A 10,031-nucleotide genomic window follows, 5' to 3' on the forward strand; every position below is an offset into this window, starting at 1 on the left:
TCCAAATATTTGATTAGCGCCGAAATAGGAGTAGTGCAAAGAGCCGGTTTTCAAATAAGTAAATCGAATAATTCAATGTTTAGTTGGAGGCCGACATCAGGTATTGACGTATTGTCCTTATTCTGCGTGAATGACACTATTTTCTCTAATAATGACTTAACTTCGATAAATGAGTTTAAGAGAAGATTAGAACCCAGTTTGATATGAAAGATTTAGGAGATTTAAAGTCTCTTATGGGGATTAAAGTGATGAGGTCGCAAAGAGTTTTGGAACCAAGTGCAAATATTCATTGGATTTATTGTTAAAAGCTAGTCTTTCTACATGCGTAGATGAAGGGGGAGTTATTGGATGACTAATCTAGGATTTCTAGAAGATGGGTGCACTACTAAATAAAGGAGAAAAAAAGATCTTCAAGCAGTGTTTTAAAAGGCGCGGGCGTAAGGCGAGGCGTTTTACATATGCCTCACCCAGGCGTAAGCCCCGAGGCACGGGACGTAAGCCCCATGGGTATTTAATTTTTAATATTTTCTAAATTAATAAAATAAAAATATAAGTAAAAAATATATTAAAATTATATAAATAAAAAATAATTAGTATAAAAATGTATATATTTATTATTAACATGCTAACATATGCATGAACTATTAAAAAAATATTGAAAAAGTGAATGTAAAGATGTATTACACAATAACATGACTATGATGAAACATAATTAAAGTTGACAAAACGATAGTCTGTTCTAATACTTCAAAGATAAAATTGACAATAATACAAAGTTATTATTTTAAAACCTAAAACTAGATACAAATTAATACTCATTATAACACAAATAGCCAGAGTAGAGTCTTCAAAACATTATCTAAACTAGAGTGATATCAAAAGAAATTCTAACACTAAAAATTATCTTGAAAAAGATAAATTGAAGAATGCTAAAAAAATCTTGAAGAAAATAAAGCATAAAGAAGGAAAATGCAAACATGGAAGATAGTAAGAATTGGAGGACAAAACTCTTTGCTTTGTAGTTTACTTTACATACAAAGGTGTAAAGTGTGTATGTTACTCTGTAAACAACAATGAGAAAAACTTATGAAATAAGGATAAATGATTAGAAAAAACTTTTTACTTTTTGAGATATTTAGTTTGAAAATTTACTATGAGTTAATTACTGGATATTAAGCAATTTTGGCTCAAATTTGTAAAAGTTCCCGGGGCTTACGCCCCAAATGAATGCCCCAAATGTTGGGGCTTACGCTTAGGCGAACGCCTCAAGATACTTACGCCCCGCCTATACGCCTCAGTGCGTTTTTAGTACGGCTCGCCCCGGGGCTACCCCGGGGCTCGCCACAAAAACGCCTTTTAAAACACTGGCTTCAAGTGGGGATGGACCTTGAACCTTGAGGTAAATAACTTAGCCTTCAACTAAATGCACCACTAAGACTTTTGTACCATGGGTTTCAGAAGGTAGTACCTGATACTCCTTCCAAATAAAAAAAAAGAGTCCACTTAGCCATTTGCACATCCCTTAAGAAACTACTCACTCCAAGAAAAAAATATGTAAATTTACTAAACTACCCCTAATTAAATAGGCATTGGGATTTGATCACATAACACTCAATAGGGGCAAATCTCGAAAGATAAGGTTAATTGTTTCTTAATTTAATAAGTGAGCACTTTTTTTGACCCAAAAAAAAGCTAAGTGGACACTTTTTTTTATCCGTAAGGAGTATATTGTAAGAATTATACACATAATATATCGAGTTTAATCAGATGATCATAGATTCACGTGACTTTTTTTTAACACTTTAATTCGCCACTGGGATGACCCATCTACTTGCAAGTATAGGTTTGCCACTTAATGCACTATGAATTTATCAATGCTGGTGGTCCTTCTTGCTAGAAGCATAGGAATTTAAAAGGTTTGTGATGAAAGATGAAGAATATCAAGAAATTCAAGAAAATCAAGAAACACAAGACTGAAATTCAAGAAAAAGAAAATTCCAAGCAGCTCAAATTTGAAGATTATTTCCCATTCTTGTTTCTTGAATCCTTTTCTAAATAGGTTTCTTGTTTCTTGATTTGTATTTTAGTAGGATTTAATTTCCTATCATTAGTAGGATCTTTATCCTAGTTCTAGCAGGATTCTAGTTTTCTTTATTCTTTTCCTTATAGAATAGGGATTTTACTTTCCTTGTTTTTAGCTATTTCCTTTCTAGAGTAGAATAGGGATTTGTAGTCATAAAAGAAGAGACCCTAGGCCTATATAAAGGGTTCTCATGACTTGTAAATAGAGAATTCACGTTTTTGAGCTTAAACCCTAGGTTGCAATAGAGTTATTTTCTCTATTTGGTGTCCTTTATCCTTGTTTTTGGTTCCAAGCAAGGTGGTGATAGTCTTTACCTTGTTTTCAGTTGCGTGTGGTGTTTCTTTATCACGTTTATTGATTTCAAGTGGTGACTTAGGAACTTTATTTGTTCTTGATCATTCAAGAACGCGTTTCTTGAAAACAATTTCGTTCTAGTTTATACCCAGAACCCTAATTTTTTCTTTCCATCATTGTACCCCTAATATTTACTTGTTTTAAACGATTCAAGAGACATTTTTATAGTTCAAATCGTCATCTCTATCCTCGTCTTGAAATCACATAATTTTGAGAAGTATATCCCGATTTACATCCGTTTCTTGAATTCTGCTCATCAATCGCTTCAAGAATAAGATCCTGGTCGATTGGTTCTTTGTTAACTCGAAAAATCACATCAATTTGGTATCAGAGCCTATTTAGTAATATCTCAATCACATCAATTTGGTATCAGAGCGCAGTTGAGTAATTTCATGAATTATATGCAAGAAAGAAGAGGACGTTGGGTTCAAGAAGATGAAAAGAAAAATGGATCTCTTTTCCGCACTAGATGTACCTCACATGGTAAGGTATGTTCGGTGATCATTGATAACGAGAGTCATATTAATATTGTTTCTGAGGAGATGGTTTCTAAACTTGGCTTGTCAACCAAGCATCATCCATATCCTTACGACATAGAATTTGAGAATGGTGATGGCTTAGAGGTAACTCGTCAATGCGTAGTTTCTTTTTCTATTGGCAAAATATATATAGATCTTGTTTGGTGTGATGTAACAAAGATGGATGCTTGCCACTTATTACTTAGAAGACCATGGGTGTACGATAGGTGTGCTCTGATACCAAATTGATGTGATTCTTCGAGTTAACAAAGAACCAATCGACCAGGATCTTATTCTTGAAGCGATTGATAGGTAGAATTCAAGAAACGGATGTAAATCGGGCTATACTTCTCGGAATTATGTGATTTCAAGACGAGGAGAAAGATGACGATTTGAACTATAAAAATGGTTCTTGAATCGTTGAAACTAAGTAAATATTGGGGGTACAATGATGGAAAGAATATTAGGGTTCTGGGTATGAAATAGAACGATTTTTTTTTCAAGAAACGTGTTCTTGAATGATCAAGAGCAAATAAAGTTCCTAAATCACCACTTGAAATCAATTAACGTGATAAAGAAACACCACACGCAACTGAAAACAAGGTAAAGACTATCATCACCTTGCTTGGAACAAAAAACAAGGATAAAGAACACCAAATAGAGAAAATAACTCTATTGCAACCTAGGGTTTAAGCTAAAAAACGTGAATTCTGTATTTACAAGTCTTGAGAACCCTTTGTTGACACTCAATTTCGTTTCTCCTTCATTCCAATTTATTTCCTTGAGCTTCTAAATTCATTGGCGAGCTAAACATTTTTCATTATTAATATCGTTATTTTCATTTTCACTATTACTAGCATTACTTTATCACAAAATTTCAAAATGGTTCGTCATCATTTTATATTCAGATTTTGTACTCGTTAAATTAATTATACTTTATCAAATCCTTTATTTTCTACATATTAATCACTAATTATCATAGTATATAGTGTACTAGTCATTATATTAGAAGCCCAATGGAATTTATATGGAGGAAGAATTTCAGCCAAATAAATGGCCCAAATAATCAGCCCACTTGTTTAATTCGGACCCATCCCACGTCCTAATGACTTACTCGACCCGGAGCAGCACTTTAAATCCATTATCCCTTCCACCAGCCCACACTCTAAATCCATTACCCTTCAGCCTATACCCGCCATTCACCCAGACCAGTCCAACAACACTCACTCGACCCGGTCCGTTAAAAAAGAATGAAACAAATTAGGGTTCTGTTCTTTTCTCAATAACGCCGCACCTCACTTCGTTCTCCCTCTCTTCACTCTCTCTCTCTCCCCTCCATGTTTAGCAAATCTCAGTTTCCCTTTCACTATCGCAGCCTTGTCCACACCATTTCCATACAAAGAAAACTGGTCCCTACGTCCGCTCATCTATGCACTCTGTCGTTGACAAAGAAAGGTTTCCTTTTCTTGCTACAAAATGCGACAGATCTTCAAAGAAACAGAATGGTCGAACCATTTTCGGAAATACCGAAGCCGAATCACATGACCGTCTGCTCAACGTTCAGATTTGAACGGTCCATTTGACTCGATTCAAATCCTATACCATTAAAAATCCCGCCTTAAATCTCAGTCCGTGACCCTCTTTCGAAAACCCTAATGTTGCCTATAAATATCGTCTAAGTCTTCAGTCGAAATGAGGATTGAACACTGATTGGGGAGACGCGGAGAGTAGATTCGAGGCATTGACTCCCCAATTCACTGCACCAAAAGAAGGTAAACAATCCTTCTTTAACTATTTTAATTTCAGTTTTTAGTAATTTAGTAAGCGTTTATGAGTTCACACATGTCTGTCGTTGCAATCAGTTTAGTTCGTTCATGCGTGTTTTGTTGTTAGTTAATCTAATCTTAGTTTGTAGCTTGATAGCATTCGTGTATATTTGTGTTTAGTTAATTGCAGTTTCATAGTCAATAGTATTTGCGTATTCATATCTTGGTCTAGTTTCAGTCAATATGTTCATATCTTCACACCTTAGTATATATTAATGTTAGTCCTGGCAGTGTCCGTATGCTTATGTTGTCTAGTTAAATATGACTAGTGTCATATAAACTTGTGTCATTTTACGGCTTTTTACCTCTATGTTGTATAGTTACTTAGTTAAACAGAATTAGCATGGACTGGAATGTCTTGTTTAGACTTAAAACTTGGTTAATGTATAAATTATCTTGATCAGCATTGTCTAGTTCAAAGTTGGAAAACCTGTTAGAATTCTTTGATTGAAGTTTCGACCAGTGGCTTAGTCGAATTAGATGGGTGTCTTTGTGAACCTATTTCAATTTTTTTTTCTTGAAACATAAGTTGTTGTACATGCTCATGATAATATGGAGTCCCCTTTTCACGTTTAAGAAGGACAATTCTGTTTAATGTTTTGATTTACTTGATTCATGGGCAATCATTGATTTATGTTTGAACCCTAATGTGTGTTTTTTTTATAATCCATTCAACACTTTGAGGTTAAATGTTGTGCAAGCTGTTTCAGCTAATGTTCTGGAATCTGTTTGGATTTTAAAACATCCTTGGATGCTTAGTTGCCCCCTTGTGTTGAGAGCTTTATTTGGCAGGGGTGTTTTAATTTATAGTTAGTACTATCAGATTAAAAAAAGAAACTGGAGCATTTTAAGAACTGTTAAACCTTTTTTCGGGCAGAATTCATTTGCTGTGACGATTTCAAGACAAACTAACTTAAGCGATCGAAATTCATTTTTGTAATCAGCCTACTCTCTGTCCTATTTTTCTGGTTTGAGCCATTAGTGTTGAATGAATCAATATATTTAAGTTTACAATATGATTTTCGATCTTTTATCTCACTCTGCCTCTTTCCAAACAGATAAAAGCTCCACTGTAATGTCTCTATTGCTGAGTATACTTTCTCCCCTGAATTTTCTGTGTGCTTGAGGATATGTTTTCCTATGTTGGGATATCTCTTTCACCTAATTAGGTTTTGTTTTGTTGAAGGCAATATCAATATGTGATCCTTTTGCTGCTGTAGTTAGACCGAATACAGTTTCCTTTCCATTTTTACTGCAAATGTTTTGAAATTCTACACGCCTGCTTTATGCTACCTGCCTATTTTCCTTCATTAAAATTTATTTTGAAGACATTGTTGCCATTCCAGTTTCTTTAACTTTCTTCCATAATTTCCTTAATCGGGGTTTCTTTCTAATCCTTTTTCATTTTTTCTTTTTGCATGATTACCGAAGCCGAAGAGTTTCACTTGAGACTCAACGACGCCGACGCCACATGGAGCCAACATGATATTATTTTCTCGTCTATGCCTGTTGAATATCGAAGTTGGGCAATTTACCATCCCCGGAAAACTGAATGAAGAACATGCTCGTCATCTTACGTTTTTTTTTTTTTTTCTTTTTTCTCTTTCTTCTTTCTTTTCTCTGTTTGCTAATTCATGTGTTTGTGTGCTGAAACCAGATCGTTATGGTGTTAACGATTAGACTGTATTTAATCATCTAGCGTCATTTAACTCTCGATATTAATAGTATATTTGTCACATAGGAGCATAACACCTAGTTAGTTTAAAAGAGGAAGTCCGTAATATATCACTTCAGCAAGTATAAAAGTAACGTTTTTTGCAAAACTCTATTCTGTATCATTTTTTACGGGACGTTTAACAACTCCAATAGCCAGATACATTTTTCTTTCTACATCTAATTAAGTTAGTTAATTATTGAAATTGGTATTCAATCCTAAGCCCCCTTTTTTTACCAAACTTTCCTAAGTCTTCAAACCAAAGTTCTACTTTCAAAATCATATCAACTTTTTTGTTAAAACATCATGTTAACCAATTTAAACTCTATACTATATTTAGAAACAGATCTTGAACATACTTTCTTTCATAAAATGTTCACATTTTTACACTTAGCCTAATTAATTGTAAGTCCGGTCGGTTAATCATTATTAATGGAATTTAAAGAATGCCTAATACCTTCCCTTTAAATTAGTTGAACCCGTACCTAGAATCATTTGGTTTCGTAGATATTAAAACGGAGTTACTTTAGATAATTACTCTAATTAACCTTAGGTGCCCTAATTCACCATAAATAATTAGGTGGCGATTCTCTAACTTTAATCAACCCCGGAATTACCGGAATGTTATAAACTATTTTGACTCCGGTTAAAATAGGGTATAACACCCTTTATATAGGCCTAGGGTCTTTTCTTTTATGACTATAAATCCCTATTTTACTCTAGAAAGGAAATAGCTAAAAACAAGGAAAGTAAAATCCCTATTCTATAAGGAAAAAAATAAAGAAAACTAGAATCCTACTAGAACTAGTATAAAGATCCTACTAATGATAGGAAATTAAATCCTACTAAAATGCAAATCAAGAAACAAGAAACCTATTTAGAAAAGGATTCAAGAAACGAGAATGGGAAATAATCTTCAAATTTGAGCTGCTTGGACTTTTCATTTTCTTGAATTTCAGTCTTGTGTTTCTTGATTTTCTTGAATTTCTTGATATTCTTCATCTTTCATCAAATTTGAAGAAAAGTCAAATTTGAAACACAAGACTGAAATTCAAGAAAAAGAAAAGTCCAAGCAGCTCAAATTTGAAGATTATTTCCCATTCTTGTTTCTTGAATCCTTTTCTAAATAGGTTTCTTGTTTCTTGATTTGTATTTGAGTAGGACTTTATTTCCTATCATTAGTAGGATCTTTATCCTAGTTCTAGCAGGATTCTAATTTTCTTTATTCTTTTCCTTATAGAATAGGGATTTTACTTTCCTTATTTTTAGCTATTTCCTTTCTAGAGTAAAATAGGGATTTGTAGTCATAAAAGAAGAGACCCTAGGCCTATATAAAGGGTTCTCATGACTTGTAAATAGAGAATTCACGTTTTTGAGCTTAAACCCTAGGTTGCAATAGAGTTATTTTCTCTATTTGGTGTTCTTTATCCTTGTTTTTGGCTCCAAGCAAGGTGGTGATAGTTTTTACCTTGTTTTCAGTTGCGTGTGGTGTTTTGTTTATCACGTTTATTGATTTCAAGTGGTGACTTAGGAACTTTATTTGTTCTTGATCATTCAAGAACGCGTTTCTTGAAAACAATTTCGTTCTAGTTTATACCGAGAACCCTAATTTTTTCTTTCCATCATTGTACCCCTAATATTTACTTGTTTTAAACGATTCAAGAGACATTTTTATAGTTCAAATCGTCATCTTTATCCTCGTCTTGAAATCACATAATTTTGAGAAGTATATCCCGATTTACATCCGTTTCTTGAATTCTGCTCATCAATCGCTTCAAGAATAAGATCCTGGTCGATTGGTTCTTTGTTAACTCGAAAAATCACATCAATTTGGTATCAGAGCCTATTTAGTAATATCTCAATCACATCAATTTGGTATCAGAGCGCAGTTGAGTAATTTCATGGATTATATGCAAGAAAGAAGAGGACGTTGGGTTCAAGAAGATGAAAAGAAAAATGGATCTCTTTTCCGCACTAGATGTACCTCACATGGTAAGGTATGTTCGGTGATCATTGATAATGAGAGTCATATTAATTTTGTTTCTGAGGAGATGGTTTCTAAACTTGGCTTGTCAACCAAGCATCATCCATATCCTTACGGCATAGAATTTGAGAATGGTGATGGCTTAGAGGTAACTCGTCAATGCCTAGTTTCTTTTTCTATTGGAAAAATATATAAAGGTCTTGTTTGATGTGATGTAACAAAGATGGATGCTTGCCACTTATTACTTAGAAGACCATGGGTGTACGATAGGTGTGCTAAATATGATGAATATCGTAATACCTACCCTTTTACAAAGGATGGACGAAAAATTAAATTGGTTCCCTTGAATCAAGAAGATGTTGCTAAAAACTCCAAGAATGTTGATGATTCTTTTGTGACCAAATTCTAAATCATTGGTCCCATAAATATGGAACAACAAACAGAGGGAGGAGAATGTATTGGATCCACAAGTGGAGGATTTACCTCCAAAGTTTGATGAGGATCCATTGGAGCATCCAACTATTTGTGAGATTGAGTTTCCACAAAGGGATTTAAAAAAGAATACAAACTTTGTTTCTTACTCCACACCAACCAAAGTAACGGATTGCATAGGACCAATAGTCTATGAAGATTTGGAAGAGAAAGAGAATAAGTTGCTGAAAAAGGAGTCTATGAATGAGAGTTTAATTTATTATCTAATTCGAGCAAGATTTATTCCTCAAAAGGTTGAATCTTTGCAAGAAAGTGTAGATTTAATATCTCTCAATTTCATTGAGGTTAATGGCTATAATCATGTCAAATATGAGAGCATCAAAATCATCAAGGAGCTCATAAGAAGACATGATTTATTCTCTAACCCTGATCCAAAGGTACATGAATTTGATTTATTTAAAGGTTTTTGTGGCACTAACTTAGATTTTGCATGAAAATACCACATCGACACGGGAGTGTTCAAGATTCATGAAGATCAAAAGGAAATAAGTTGTGATCATGGTTTACACATTGAAGATCAGTTTAAGATGCTACGTTTGAGAAATCATGGTATAAAGTTACTACTACTAAGGAAGTGGGATTTAGTTCGTCCATATGTAAAGATTCCTTTCAACATGATGAAGCTCTATGACAAACTAGAAAAATGCAACTTAAAGCCTGGTGGTATGGGTTGTTCCAATTTTTTTTTTTGTTTGCTAATCTTTCACCATTTATGGAGCCTTTAGACTCGAGGACGAGTCTTTCTCAACAAGGGGAGAATGATGAAAGATGAAGAATATCAAGAAATTCATGAAAATCAAGAAACACAAGACTGAAATTCAAGAAAAAGAAAAGTTCAAGCAGCTCAAATTTGAAGATTGTTTCCCATTCTTGTTTCTTGAATCCTTTTCTAAATAGGTTTCTTGTTTCTTGATTTGTATTTTAGTAGGATTTAATTTCCTATCATTAGTAGGATCTTTATCCTAGTTCTAGCAGGATTCTAGTTTTCTTTATTCTTTTCCTTATAGAATAGGGATTTTTCTTTCCTTGTTTTTAGCTATTTCTTTTCTAGAGTAGAATA

The sequence above is a fragment of the Lycium barbarum genome, chromosome 6 (genome assembly GCF_019175385.1).
Source record: "Lycium barbarum isolate Lr01 chromosome 6, ASM1917538v2, whole genome shotgun sequence".
NCBI classification, from domain to species: domain Eukaryota; kingdom Viridiplantae; phylum Streptophyta; class Magnoliopsida; order Solanales; family Solanaceae; genus Lycium; species Lycium barbarum.